Source organism: Cannabis sativa, chromosome 9 (genome assembly GCF_029168945.1).
Source record: "Cannabis sativa cultivar Pink pepper isolate KNU-18-1 chromosome 9, ASM2916894v1, whole genome shotgun sequence".
Lineage (NCBI taxonomy): Eukaryota > Viridiplantae > Streptophyta > Magnoliopsida > Rosales > Cannabaceae > Cannabis > Cannabis sativa.
Genome location: NC_083609.1, coordinates 57348363 through 57363210, shown reverse-complemented (window position 1 = coordinate 57363210; position 14848 = coordinate 57348363). Strand labels below are relative to the sequence as shown.

Genomic DNA, 14848 nt, shown 5'->3' with positions numbered 1-14848 from the left:
AAACCCCACGGTACCGTGTTGTTGTTTCATATCTCTAATTTTTCAAGAAAATGACACTATATATACATGGTTGCATTGCATATAAAAACAAAGTTTGATAAAAAATTATCTACCAAGATGGACTAGATTTATTTATTTTTAAGATTAAAATTCGAGTTAAAATTTAACTATAAATATTAATTATTAATTAGAATATTTACGGTAAACTTTTTTTAATATTGAGATATTTTTTTAACTATAGTCAATAATATATTATTATATGTTTTAGAGTTAACATTTAATCACTAAAAAAATATACTACTGCAAAAAAAAATTGTTTTGGTAGTTATTTTTTTATTAGAATGATATGTATAATTATTATAAATGTTAGTGGCTATGGCCTATATGAGCCTATGAAACAATGACTTTGATTTATTGACTCAGAAATCAATTGATTTATTAAGAACATATAGAAGATAATTCTTTTTCGGCAATGGCGGCTTCTCCATTTTTTTTAATAAAGGAAATACAGTATCGTAGATAATAATAAATAATATATAATGGCCCCTTCAAAAATAAATTAACTAGAAAAATAATTAATTATGATAACGATCGATGTGAAATGTCTCACATTAATTATATTCTCTCTGGTTTTCACCTCAATATTCTTTCAGTCAAAACATCATTAATTTTAATTAAGGAACATTATTATTTTATAATCATTTCTGAATTAGAATATATAAATAATAAAAATAGTTAGATCTTGGATGAAAGATATTATTTAGCAAAGTATTTGAAACCTTATTACCATGCTTAAATAGTATCGTTTTAATTTAATTAATAAGTATATTAATATTGGCAAATTAATAAAACTTTTTAAACTAATAATAATAATAATAATAATAATAATAATAATAATAATAATAATAATACAAGTATTCATGAGATACGAGGCATTAATTCAAATAGAACGTTAAATTAATATATAATAAAACATGCATTTAGCCCCATGATAATAACAATAATATAATAATAATAATAAAACTATATTATCAACTCTATTAAAAAAAAAAATAGGATTTCTAGTTTTTGAATTTATAACTACAGGAGATTTTACCTTTTTCTTTCTTTTTTTTTTTTTTTTTTTGAAAAGAGATTTTACCTTTTTCTTAAGCTAGGCCCATCAACCTTTTTTTAAGTATAGGTACAATTTAGTCGGGATTATATTTTATTATTTCGATTTGATTTTTGCTAGTCTTGTCAATGTGACATAATTTTAAGTATTTTAGATCTTATCTGTATGACATGATTTTTAAGTATTTTAGCCTTATCTACTTTTTATGTGACATGGTTTTGTTTTATTTTGCTTAGTTTGTCATGGCTCATCTCTGTACTTTGATGACTTGCCTCAATCGCTTAAACTGGTTGGGAATAACAAGTTCTCTATGACTGAAAGGATTATTAATGTGTATAGTTACGTACCATGCACAATAAATGAGTGCCCGAGTTACGAGATTGAATAATAAACTCGCTGCAACAGTTTCTACTGTTGTATCTTCTAAGCAGTTGTTGCTCCTAAATTCGCCCAATATACGTGGACCAGTCAAGAGGGGACACGTGGATCAAATTACTCAAGAAGAACTGCTAAGTCTTTGTATGACACCAGGAAGCATTATTCGCATGGGTCCCGGAAGATGTACCCGGAGTACAAGGTACTCCCGGAAGCGAGCATAGCTTGAAGGCACTCCGGGATGTGTCAGGTCTCTCCCGAGAAATCAAGTCGCATTTAATGCTGCATGGGAGGAAGCGTGTTCGGACTGTAACACGCAATAAAGTCTGACGGCACAACCCCCAAACAGCAGCGCTACAGTAATGATCATTTAAGTCTAGCGACGGCTACTCTGCGAAGAGTCACGTCAATCATAAGACAAAAAGGACATTCTCCATAAAAACCCTACAGCACCTAGGGATTTGACCATGCATCACCCATGGTATATTCATCGGAAATGCCCAACTTTATGGATACTTACAGACACATATGTAAGAACAATTCTAGGGATTACCCCACCAAAACACTATAAATACCCCCTCAAAGCTCATTTAAGGGGGTCGGAGAATCTTGGTTGCTAGAGAGCAAAGAGAGAAAAAACTCACCAAGAACATTCTTTGTATTAAAGAGAGAAACATTCTCCCAAGTGTAAAATCTGTATTAAAGATATCCATTAATAGCAGTGGCTCGTGGACTAAGGCTCATTAACGCCCCAACCACGTAAAAAGTCTTCATCTCGCTTTCTTACAGCTCATTATTATAATCATATTTTACGAGTTGCCGAAAACCTCGGTCAACATTTTGGTGCTTTCATTGAGAGCTGAGGAAAGCTGCTTCACAACAAGCATTTAACTTCACGATAATGGTGGAGACGAGAGCTACACGTCACCCTCGCCCTCTAGAAGACGCTCAAGATCCCAATGAGGAGGATGTAGCCTCAAGGGCAGCAGAGGAATCCGAGGAAGAAGTTCCAGATGAAAACCACGAGGAACACCTCGACGAGTACGCTTACGATGATGGAAGCTACCAAGAGCTGGTGCTCCTCAGACAAAAAGCTATCGATCACGAAGCTGAGATCGAAGCTCAGAAAGTGCAAAATCAAAAGATGCATGAGGTGATGCTAGCCATGCAGAGAGCCATGGAGGCAGCTGGCATTCACGTGCATCCCAAGGCAATGGCCGCTGGACTCGACGGAGAGCCAGCTACGTCTTCGCCTAATTCCCAGCAGCAAAGGCCTAGGGAACCTAGCCCTATAAGGCACCCTGCTGAGGAAAACCAAGCAAAAAACCCTACTTCGCCCTGGTCGAAAGAAAAAGGCGCAGGATCCGCGAAAGGTCCGCTCAGATTTCCCTAAAGGGAAAGGTCCGCAGAGGGGCAAGCCCCAAAGAGGGAGTCTTGGCCCTCAGGATCGAGGGGACCGGAAAAGCGTTTCCGTGCACCAGGAACCAGGGGGTAGAGGAAGAGGAGGACATAGATGTCCACCCATTGATCTGAGAAATCAAATCAATGGGAATCAAGGTGACCTCCGGGATCACCTTGATCAAAAAAGATACAGACCCGAAGTCTCCTCGGGTACTGTAAACGAAGGGATTATGGCAGAGCTTGCCATCCTTCGAAAAGATATTGCCCGAGTCTCCCGGAGGCAGAAGGGAGATGACTCCGACTCGGACAGTGAGGACCGGGAGCCCTGTGCCAAGCATATCCTGGAGGCGGATCTCCCTAAAAACTTCAAAATGCCTGAAATGGCGGCATATACTGGGAACTCCGACCCCAGTGATCACTTGTCACGATTCAACCGAGTCATGACAGTCATGCGGGTCAGCAATGACGCCAAATGACTATGCTTCCCCCTCACTCTGAGCGGTTCGGCGGAGGAATGGTTCAAGAAACTAGAACCAGGATCGGTGGGATGTTGGAGCAAACTCCAAACCAACTTCCGGAGACAATTTGTCGCCGCCAGGAAGGTCAATTTGGAAGTTAGTGCCTTGACTAACATCAAGCAACTACCCACCGAGACCTTGAAAAATTACATCAAGAGGTTCCGAGAGGAAGCCTCGAAGACCAAGAAGGTCGATGACGGACAACAGCTTGCGCTTCTCCAAGCAGGAATCCGCACTGGGACTCCCTTCTGGAACGAATTACAGCAAGAAGGCGCTGCTAGCCTTCAGGACTTCCAGAAGCGAGTCCAAAAATATATTAACCTCGAAGAAGCCCAGATCGTGGCTTACGGAGGCTATTATCCCACCGGGATAGCAGGATACATGCCAGGAGTATCGCCCTCGGGTACTGTCCCGACCGCGACCCCTCCGATTAGTGGCATACAGTTTTCTGCTACTCCCGGATACAGCCAGGGCCAAGCTCTGCCCCCGGCATCTTCCCATTACGGCAATCCGTCCGGGGTGAATGGACGGGCTCCTTCACAGGCTGCCCCAACCGCTAGCTTAACAGGCCCTACCCAAGGGTCTAGAAGCAAGAGGTCTTCCAAGGGTAGCACCCGAACGGGCGAGAAGCGCCAAAAGAAGGGGTACACACCCCAATACACCCAGTACACAGAGCTCACGGACTCTCAGGAACGTGTCTATTTTGCCACAAGGCAGAATACGCATTACCGGAGACCCCAGCCACTGTACAGGGACAGCTCCCGGAGAGATCCGAGTAAAAGGTGCGAATATCACAACGATATTGGCCACAGCACCAACGAGTGTAAAAATCTCAAAGATGAGATTGAGAATCTGATCCGGTTGGGCCACCTCTATGAGTGGATCAAAAATAGGTTGCCCCACCTTAACCCGGGGCAGGTGGCAGGGGGCATGCCTTCGGGAACACCAGGGGGTACAACAGGAGTATTGCCTCCAGCTGCTCCCGCAGGTGACACCCAGCATATACCCGGACTACCGCCCCGGCCTAATGGACGGGTAGCCATGATCTCCGGAGGTCCCCATATCGGAGGAAACACTCGAAAGGAGCGAAAGAGATATGCCGAGGCCGCAAGGCACAGTGAAGTGTGGGAGGTCACTCAACTCCCAGCTCAAAGGCCTCGGCTAATGGACCAGCCCATAACATTCACGGAAGAAGACGCCAAGACGGTGCGTTTTCCTCATCACGACCCGCTGGTCATAGAGACCCCCATTGCAAATAAAGTAGTGGCCAGGGTCTTGATTGATAATGGAAGTTCCGTGAACTTGCTCTTCAAAGAGGCCTTCACTGCGATAGGGTTGACCGACCGGGACCTCTCTCCTAGCGGATCGCAGCTCACAGGGTTTAACGGGACAACTCTAATCCCGATGGGAAAAGTCAGGCTCCCGGCTACCCCGTGCCGGATACTCCCCAGAGCACGTTCAAGTATTGCACCTTCGTGGTAGTAGACTGTCCAACAGCCTACAACGCAATCTTAGGCCGACCGGCCCTCGTCGACTTTGGTGCAATAACTTCTATCCGACACCTATGCCTAAAATTTCCTACCCAGGAAGCCGGAGTCGGAACGGTGAGGGGAAATCAAGGAGAGGCCAGGCAATGTTACAACGTTGCCACCCACTTGCCAGTGCTCATGGTCCGGGGGCCCCCCCGAAGTAGAGAAGGCTGAAGAAGACGAATTGGATCCTCGTATAGGATCCGAAAGGGTCGTAGAACCAATGGAGGACGTCGAAGAGATACCAGTGTGCGACGACGACTCCACCAAAGTACTCCGGATAGGGAGAGGCCTAGATCCGGAGGAAAAGGATAAAATAATAAAAACACTGAAGGGCGCCATTGACATTTTTGCATGGCGCCAAGAGGACATGACCGGCATCAGCCCTCATGTCATCACCCATGTCCTCAACGTCAACCCGGACATGCCTCCCATACAGCAAAAGAGACGCCCGCTCGACTCGGCGAAAGCCGAGGCCTTAGAGAAAGAGGTGGATAAACTTTTGTCCAATAGCATGATCCGCGACGTATACTATCCGGAATGGCTGGCCAATCCGGTCCTGGTGCCCAAGCCAAACGGGACTTGGCGGGTTTGCATAGATTTCACAGATCTAAACAAAGCCTGCCCAAAGGACTGCTTTCCGCTGCCCAGGATTGACCAGATGGTGGACGCCACCTCCGGATTTAAACTGCTATCTTTCATGGATGCCTATGCTGGGTACAATCAAATAAAGATGCATACGGCAGACCAGGAGTGCACTAGCTTCAGGACCGATAAGGGGGTATACTGTTACCTAGTCATGCCTTTCGGACTGAAAAACGCCGGAGCAACCTACCAAAGAATGGTTAACCGGATGTTTAAAAGCCTCCTGGGACGAAACATGGAAGTATATGTAGACGACATGCTCGTCAAATCCAAAGCATGCAATAGCCATGCAAACGACTTAGAAGAATGTTTCGAAGTCGTCCGGAGATACGGCATGAAGCTCAATCCGAAAAAATGTACCTTCGGGGTCAAATCGGGAAAATTCCTGGGCTTCATAGTCAGCCAAAGGGGGATCGAGGCAAACCCGGAGAAAATCCAAGCTCTCTTGGACATGCCATCCCCCAAGAAACATAAGGACGTGCAAAGTTTGACCGGAAAGGTGGCCGCATTGAGCCGCTTTATCTCACGATCCACGGACAAGTGCATACCCTTCTTCAACATACTGAAGAAATGCCAAAAGTTCGAATGGACGGATGAATGCGAAGAGGCATTCAAAAGGTTAAAAGACCATATGGCCAAACCTCCTATCCTATCAAAGCCCGTCCTTGGAGAAGACTTGTTCCTTTACTTGGCCGTCTCCGAGCATGCGGTCAGTGCTGCATTGGTCCGGGAGGAAGAAAAGATTCAGCACCCCGTGTACTATGTTAGTAAACGCATGATAGGGGCCGAGACAAGGTATCCGGTCATTGAAAAGCTGGTATTCTGCCTCCTGATGGCATCACGGAAGTTGAGACCATACTTCCAAGCCCATTCGATCAGAATTTTGACCAATCACCCGCTCCGACAAGTTCTCCAGAAACCTGAAGCCTCCGGGAGACTCCTCAAATGGGCAATGGAACTAAGTCAGTTCGACTTACATTACGTGCCCCGGATCTCCGTAAAAGGCCAAGCTTTGGCGGACTTCATCACCGAATGTAATGAAGCCGAGGCAACAGCCAATACACCGGAGCCATCCATCCCCACTTGGAGAGTATTTGTGGATGGGGCTTCTAATGAAAACGGTTCAGGAGCCGGAGTGGCTATGATATCACCTACTGGGTTGCGGCTCCAGGCAGCACTCCGATTCAACTTCACAGCTTCGAATAATGAAGCCGAATATGAGGCCCTGATAGCAGGGCTAAAATTGGCTAAAGCTGTAGGAGCCAAGAGGGTGGAAGTCTACAGCGATTCTCAGCTGGTCGTAAACCAAGTATCCGGAGAATACCAAACCCGCGGCGAGAGGATCGCCGCGTACGTAACAATAGTCCGAGAACTGCTCCACGAGTTCACAGACTATAAAATAGAAAGAATCCCCCGAGAAAAGAACGCTCACGCGGACTGTCTGGCTAAGTTAGCCTCGGACAGTGAGATCGAAGAGCTGGGGGTAGTACCAGTGGAACGTTTGGCAGAGCCAAGCATCAAAATAAGAGAGACCACACAAACGGTTGGGCAAGAACCCAGCTGGATGGTCCCCATCATAAAATACATAACCTCAGGTGAGTTGCCCCAAGAGAGGGCACTGTCTCGAAAGATTCAGTATCAGGCTTATCGTTATGTAATGATGGATCAAATTCTCTACCGAAGAGGACTCAGCATGCCTTATTTAAGGTGTGTATCGGACCCTGAAGCTAGACAAATCATGCTGGAGGTCCACGAAGGGTTCTGTGGAGATCATACGGGAGGACCCAGCCTCTCAAAGAAAATATTGAGGCAGGGATACTTCTGGCCAACAATGAAAAAAGATTGTATAGACTATGTCCAAAAATGTGACTCGTGCCAAAGGTACGCGAACATACCGAGAGCTCCTCCAAATGAGATCACGCTGATGACAAGCCCCTGGCCTTCGCGGTCTGGGGCATAGATCTCATCGGGTCTCTACCTACGGGAAAAGGAGGAGTAAAGTATGCAATAGTAGCAGTAGACTACTTCACCAAGTGGACAGAGGCTGAGCCTATGAAGACAATAACCGCTAAGAAGGCGTTGGACTTTGTTATCAAAAACATAGTGTGTCGATACGGCTTACCTCACAAAATAGTCTCGGACAATGGAAAGCAATTTGATTGCGAGGAATTTACTGACTTCTGCAACCAGCACGGAGTAGTGAAAAGCTTCTCCGCGGTAGCCCGGCCTCAAACAAACGGCCAAAGTGAGGCAAATAATAAAATCCTAAAGGTCACCTTGAAAAAGAAGCCGCCGGCTTGTAAAAATAAACTGGCCTGAAGAATTGCCAAGGGTATTGTGGGCCTACCGGACGACCCCCAGAACCACAACCGGTCACTCGCCGTTCTCAATGGCATACGGTTGTGAAGCAATGGTCCCGGTGGAAACATTATTCCCATCCCACAGGAGAATGACCTACGATCCGGCCGCTAATCAGGCCCTGCTCCAAGAAGCTCTGGATCAAGTCGAAGAACTCCGGGATGAGTCCCAAATACGGATGGCCGCTTATCAAAAGAAGGTGACAAAGTATTTTAACTCCAAGGTTAAAAACAGAAAATTCGCTATTGGTGACATGGTCCTAAGAAGGGTCTTCCCAGCCACCCAAGAACCCGGAGTGGGGGTACTTGGACCAAATTGGGAAGGACCATATGAAATCGAGGACGAAATCGGTTCTGGCACTTACAAACTGAAAAGAATGGACGGAACTACTGTCCCAAGAGCCTGGAATGCCGATCACCTCAGAAAATACTACCAGTAGCGAATTAAACTTAGCTTTTGTTCAAAGGGTTTGTACCGTCCAAATGTATGCCTCCTCTATATTAAATAAAACTGAGTGCCTTAAAAACAAAGTTTCTATGCCACTCAGGGGGGTACTAGGGTATACCGCACGGACAAACAAAAACAAGCTAAGTAAAATATCCTGACCCAAAGGGCAGGTCAAGCTAAGTAAAATATCCTGACCCAAAGGGCAGGTCAAGCTAAGTAAAATATCCTGACCCAAAGGGCAGGTCAAGCTAAGTAAAATATCCTGACCCAAAGGGCAGGTCAAGCTAAGTAAAATATCCTGACCCAAAGGGCAGGTCAAAAAACATGCGCAAAAATAAAGAGCGTAAGCATGAAACCCTGAGCCAAAGGACAGGTTGAAATATATAAAGTGTGAAGAAAGATCGCACATATATATAAATAAAAAAAAAAGTAAAATATCCTAGCCCGAAGGGTAGGTCATACACATATAAATGGCCCGGGGACAGGCCTTAAATTGTCTCCCCTTCAAATAAAAGCTGCCGCCTGTATGTAAATTGTTCTAAGGCAGCAGCAAGTATGTACAAAGAAAAAAAAAAGAAGGAGTTATAAAGAGAACGGGTACAATCTGGGTCAATAATATGGCAGCTCAGTCAGCCCGCGGCGGAAGACGAGGTCCGATCCGTGCCTCAAGCTCAGCATCAAGTCTCTTCTTCTTTTCCCGAAATTTGGCAATCATGTCCTCGGGTTTGGGATAAAAAGAAAGCTTGATACTCTGATCATTGGTGGCCCAAGCCATGTAGACACCATCATCAAAGCGCTTCGGGCACCGGGCGCAGGAGACGGGAGAAAGGAGCTCGGCCCTCTTGGCCTTCCTGATGGACTGATCTTTGTAGTCCCGAAGCTCCTTCAGCTCCGCAGCCAGAGCGGCCTTGGATTCGATATCCGACTGGTGAGTCTCCTCTAGAGACCTCACCTTGGCGGCCATTTCATCCAAAGCCTCCCTGGCCTCCCGAAGGTCTCGCCTAGCCTTCTCGGCAGCCTCGGTTTGAGCCCTTAGCTCCTCCTGATGGTGGGCCTCCATCCTGCCTCTCCGCTGGGCCTCGGCCTGGATCATGTCCTCCGCCTGAGCCTCCCTCCGGATGGCCTCCTCTTCCCTGGCCTTGGCCTTCTCTTCCTTGGCCTTGGCCGCTGCTTCCTGGCGCTCGGCAGCCTCCTGGTAGATCTGCCTCTCCGCTGTAAGGTCTTGGAGGACCTTCTTGACGTCGTTCATGTCCCCAAAATCGGACAGAGCGAAGCCATGGCTTATAATGTTCTTGGAGAGGCGACCAGCCTCAGCTGCAAGCTGAACCATGACGGGGTGTAAGGAAAAATTCCTCAAAGGAAGAAAACAAAATACAAACACCAAAAAAGGAAACACAAGAAATTGCAAAGTACTTACCACTGTGAGGGAATGGCTGAGGTCCTGGACCTGGAAGATGGAGTTCAGAGAAGCGCAAGTGGCAAACCGCTTGGGCGCACAGCGTGTAAGCTGAGAAGCGAACTCACCGGTCATTTCCGCGGCAAAGGGAGCCAAAGTGGGCCCTAGGAGGGGACGGAACCAGTCTGCCAAAGGATCCAGGTTGAGGTTCCACGGGTCATGATAGTCCGGATGGTTAATGCTCGCCTCAACCTCCGCTCGCAGAATCCTCCTAAGGGCCTCCACATCGGCATATCCCCGGGAGTACTCGTCCATAGCGTAGTTGTGTTTGGCTATGCGAAGCTCCTGCCTTGCCTCATCCCCCGGAATCGGGGTAAGCTCAATATGAGGAGGAGCAGGATTTTCCTCCATCGGAGAAACCCCGCCGTCTAGGCTATGAGCGGGAGTGTCAGCCCTCCGAGTGTTAGGCTATTTTTAGCCTATGTTTTGGATCCAATTTATGTGCATTTTTAGCTGTGTTGGGACGGAATTACGCTTGTTTTCTATGTTTTCAGGTTCTTTGGAGTAAAAGAGGTTTCGGGTGCAGAAATTCATTGAAAGACGTGCTGAGCCGAAGAAAAACTTAATTTCTGAGTTTTTGCATATCTGGCCGCGGCGATGAAGAGGCTCGCCGCGGCGAGATTCAACTTACAGAAAGTGCCTAAATTTGGCACATTCTCGCCGCGGCGAGAGGAAGCATGGCCGCGGCGAGATCCCGTACGGACCGGGGGTATTTTCGTCCATCGAACCCTAAATTTCAAGTATAAATAGAAAACTGCGATTGGAAGTCAGGGAGAGCGATTTGGAACCCTAAAACACAGCTGAGAGCGGCAGGAAGAGCATAGAGATTCAAGTGAAGATCCAGAATTCATCCTCCAACAGTTCTTTTCTTTATTCCTCTATAATTTATTTATGTTGAATATTGCTATAGGAATGGTTATGGATTTGTTTCTGAACTAAATTTCCCATTTAGGGAGGATGATGATTGTTGTTTAACGTTTCCCTAGTTAATGTTTAATTACCATTCCTCAATTCTTGTGTGTGAAATTATTTTAATTTGTGTTTAATTTCATGTTTAAGATTGATCACCTTGTGCATGCTCTATGATCTCAATTCGAAATCTGAAAAGTGAGAATTGAGAATGCTAAAATTAAGATAATCGATGTTCTATGTGAAACGAAAGTATTCACATGACTTATGTGACGAGTAGATTATTACTTAATGCTGATTTCATGTTAGTTTAATTAAGGAATTAATTAGATAACATGTGATTTAGAATCTAGAAGATCTGAAAGGAGCTAGGTTATTTCATAATCTGTCATTCACTGCAAGAATAGGATAGTAATTAATCATTAACGATTTGGGTAAACAACAACAGGATTCTCCTCCCTATTGTCTCATCTTGCTCAACTTTAAATTGTGTTATTAAGTTTTCTGAATTTCTTTCATAATTTTACTGTTTTTAAATCATACTTGCTTTCGATTTACCGAATAGAATCATAAGTATAATTTAGTGGTACTTAATCCAATTCCCTGTGGGATCGACCTCATCTGTGTGAGATTTACTACTTGATTGCGTATACTTGCGTAGTGTTTAAAATTATAGCAACAAGTTTTTGGCGCCGTTGCCGGGGAATTGTTTAAAGATTAATATTACATAAAAATTATACTAACTTCTACTTTGGTATATTTTCTCTTGCTGATTTTTCTAACCTTTTTCTTGCAATATTTTCTTGATTTATTTCAGGAATCCTAAGTGCATGCGCCGTCAAGGACAATCAGTCATATTACCAGTTGATCCTGAAATTGAGAAAACTTGCAGGAAGAATCGAAAGAACAAGAGGCAAGAAAGAGTTTCAGCAACTGCTGAAACATCAGAAATCATGGCTGCCAATGTGAACAATAATGTTGGGAACAATGGGCGTAATAATGGTAATAATGGAGGCGCTGTGGAAGATCAAGCTAATGGCCGTAGCTTGAGAGATTACATTCTCCCTACTCTGACGGGAGTGCAATCATGTATTAGGCCACGGCATTGGATGCAAACAACTTCGAGATCAAACCTCGCCATCCTTCAAATGGTGCGGTCTTCGATTCGCCTTGGTGGTCTCCCTTCTGAAGATCCTAATTTGCATCTCTCTAACTTCATGGAACTTTGTGAAACTTTTAAAGTTAATGGAGTTAGCGACGATGCCATTAGATTGAGGTTGTTTCCATTCTCTCTCAGAGAACGAGCCAAGAGTTGGTTGAATTCTTTGCCACCGAATTCTATTGCTACATGGAATGATCTGGCAACAAAATTCTTGTCAAAGTTCTTTCCTCCAGCGAAGTCTGCAAAGCTAAGAGGAGAAATTAATAATTTCTGCCAACAAGATAATGAATCTCTCCATGAGGCTTGGGAGAGGTTTAAAGATCTGATCAGGAGGTGTCCCCATCATGGTATAGAGAAGTGGATGCTGGTTCACAACTTCTACAACGGGTTGGTTGGTAATACTAGAACTCTAATAGATGCAGCAGCTGGCGGAGCTTTTATGAGAAAGAGTGCTAATGAGGCATATGATCTATTGGAGGAGATGGCTCTAAACAACCAGCAGTGGCCAACTGAAAGGAGTCAATCCAAGAAAGTAGCTGGTGTGTTAGAAGTCGATGCCATCACAAAGTTAACAGCTCAGGTTGAGGCATTGACTAAAATCATTGCAGGGCAAGCTAAGCAAGCCCAAATTGTTTGTGAGTTATGTGGAGGAAGTCATCACTTTTCGGAGTGCCAAGCAGATGTGGATGATTTGCCAATGGATGAAGCTAAGGCCATTGGGAATTTTTCACAGAACAACAACAACAACAATTATGGGTTCAACCAGAATAACAACCGAAGAAATAGTGGGTTCTATCAACAAAGAAATCAGAACCAACAGTTTAATCAGCAACAATCCTCTGGTGGAAGTTCTAGTTTGCAGACAGATTTACTGCTCCAATTCATGACTGAAACTAGATCTTCAATTAAAGACCTGCAGACTCAGATGGGCCAGCTAGCAACTCAGGTAGCAACCCGCCCTCAAGGAAATTTGCCTAGCACCACTGAAGTTAATCCTAAAGAAAACTGCAAGGCAATTACCCTGAGGAGCGGTAAGAAGTATAATGGGCCTGAGTTACCACAACCAGTTGAGGTAGATGTAGAAATAAATGCTCAACCAGTGCCGACACCAACACCGACATCAGAGAAGGCTACTGATAGCCCAGCACCATCACAACAGTCTCCACCGATTAGTATTGATCATCATGTAAAGATACCCTATCCTACAGAGGCAGTGGACTAAGTTCGTCGATGTCACTGAGCGTGGTAATCAAACTCTAGCTTTGGAATTTTTAGCCAACTGGCCTGAAAGAGAAGAGGGCAAAGTTAGAGTTAGGGGGGTTAGAGTGCCTGCTACTGCAGACGCTATTCATGCCCTTTATGATCTCCAAACTTTCACTTATGAAGAACAACAATTGAAACAACAATTCTATGAGAGAAGTACGAATTATGTGGATATGGCTGAGACTCTAGGGTATCCTGGCCTTAGGTTCCATGAGCTTAGTGGAGTACCATACCAATTGTACCGATGTGAACTCAACCCAGTGGCCAAGGCTTGGCTTTACTTTGTTAGTGCAAGGATGCTCCCCAACAAGCATTTTTCTGATGCTCAAATGGACAGACTTAAATGGGTTTACGGTATTATGAAAGGGTATAATTTGAATGTGGGGGATATTGTTCGAACAACCTTTGATATATTGGTTGAGGGATCTTCCGGTGGAGGACTGGGGTTGGCTGGAATAATCACTGACCTCTGTGAGAAACATGGAGTACCACAGTACTCATATGATACAAAGGTACCGCCCCAGCGCCCTATTAACTTGGCGACTGTTCTTCGCTTCAAACCTCCTCATCCTCATGGTCAACCGCCAGTTCAAAGAGGTCCTCAGGCAAGAGAAGAAGAGGAACATGAGGACCTCGAACCACCACGTCTTGTCGGGCCTCTGGACCCTGCCATGCAATACACTCACAATCAGCTGAATTATCTGATTCAGCAGAACATGCATATGCAAAACTACATGGCCCAGAGGAGTATCTTCGATGAGCAGCAGGTGGCTCAATTGAACACCCTTGTCACGAGGATGAACATCGGTGTGGATGATCCAAACTATTTTCCCATGCCACCCCGTTTCAACCCTTATGACCAGCCACCGCCGCCAAACCCCTTTTAAGGGGCTCAGGTAAGTTTCTCTCACCCTGGTTTATTTTCACACATTGGGGACAATGTGCATTTTAGTTTGGGGGGGGGGGGGAAACTTAATTTATTTTTTCGCGTTTATTTGTTTTAGTTTAGTTTGTTTTAGTTTTTTTTAGTCTTGCGTGATAGCTAAATTGAAAGATGGATTAAATTGTTGTTATTCACTTGTGCAATGGATTGAAATATAACTGTGTGCTTGACTTGCAACTGTTTGAATTAAACTGGATGTGTGTTAGAAAGTGATTCATGTAGGTTTAAAACATTTGCTATTCTCACATATCACTTGTGTTCTATTTGGATTGTGGAATGACTGATTGAACATAGAATAGAATTTGTTTGACATACTCTCTTGAAGCGAAATCCTTGATGATTTTTTGTTTGGAAAGTGATTTAGGCAAATTTTCTTTGGATCGATTGAGCCTTTCAAGCCTACCTAGAAAAGTTTTACCCATAGTATACCCAAAGTTGAGCCTTAGCCTGTTTTAAAATTTTTCACCACTTCACGGAGCTGAATTCGTTATTCTAAACTCTTTTCACCCTGAACATATTTTGTTATGCCATGAGCCTTGAAGCAAGTTTGGGGGGGAATAAGTGCTGTAAGTGAAAAAAATTTTGAAGTGTAGGAATGAGAGATTGAAAAAATAATAAGAATATTGTGTGTTGTGCCTATGGAAAAAAAAAAGAAAAAAATGTGTCTTCTTGAAGAAAAAAAAAGTTAAGAAAATTATGAGGTACACACACAAGAAAAATTGCAATCT

The 14848-nt window shown here is 44.4% G+C and overlaps 1 non-coding gene across 1 annotated transcript; it reads right to left on the bottom strand.

Annotated features, from left to right (window-relative positions):
• Window positions 1-12158: 12158 nt before the first annotated feature.
• LOC133031593 (small nucleolar RNA R71) lies at window positions 12159-12265 on the bottom strand. The gene has a single exon (XR_009684696.1). It is a non-coding gene; the product is annotated as a small nucleolar RNA R71 (small nucleolar RNA).
• Window positions 12266-14848: the final 2583 nt, after the last annotated feature.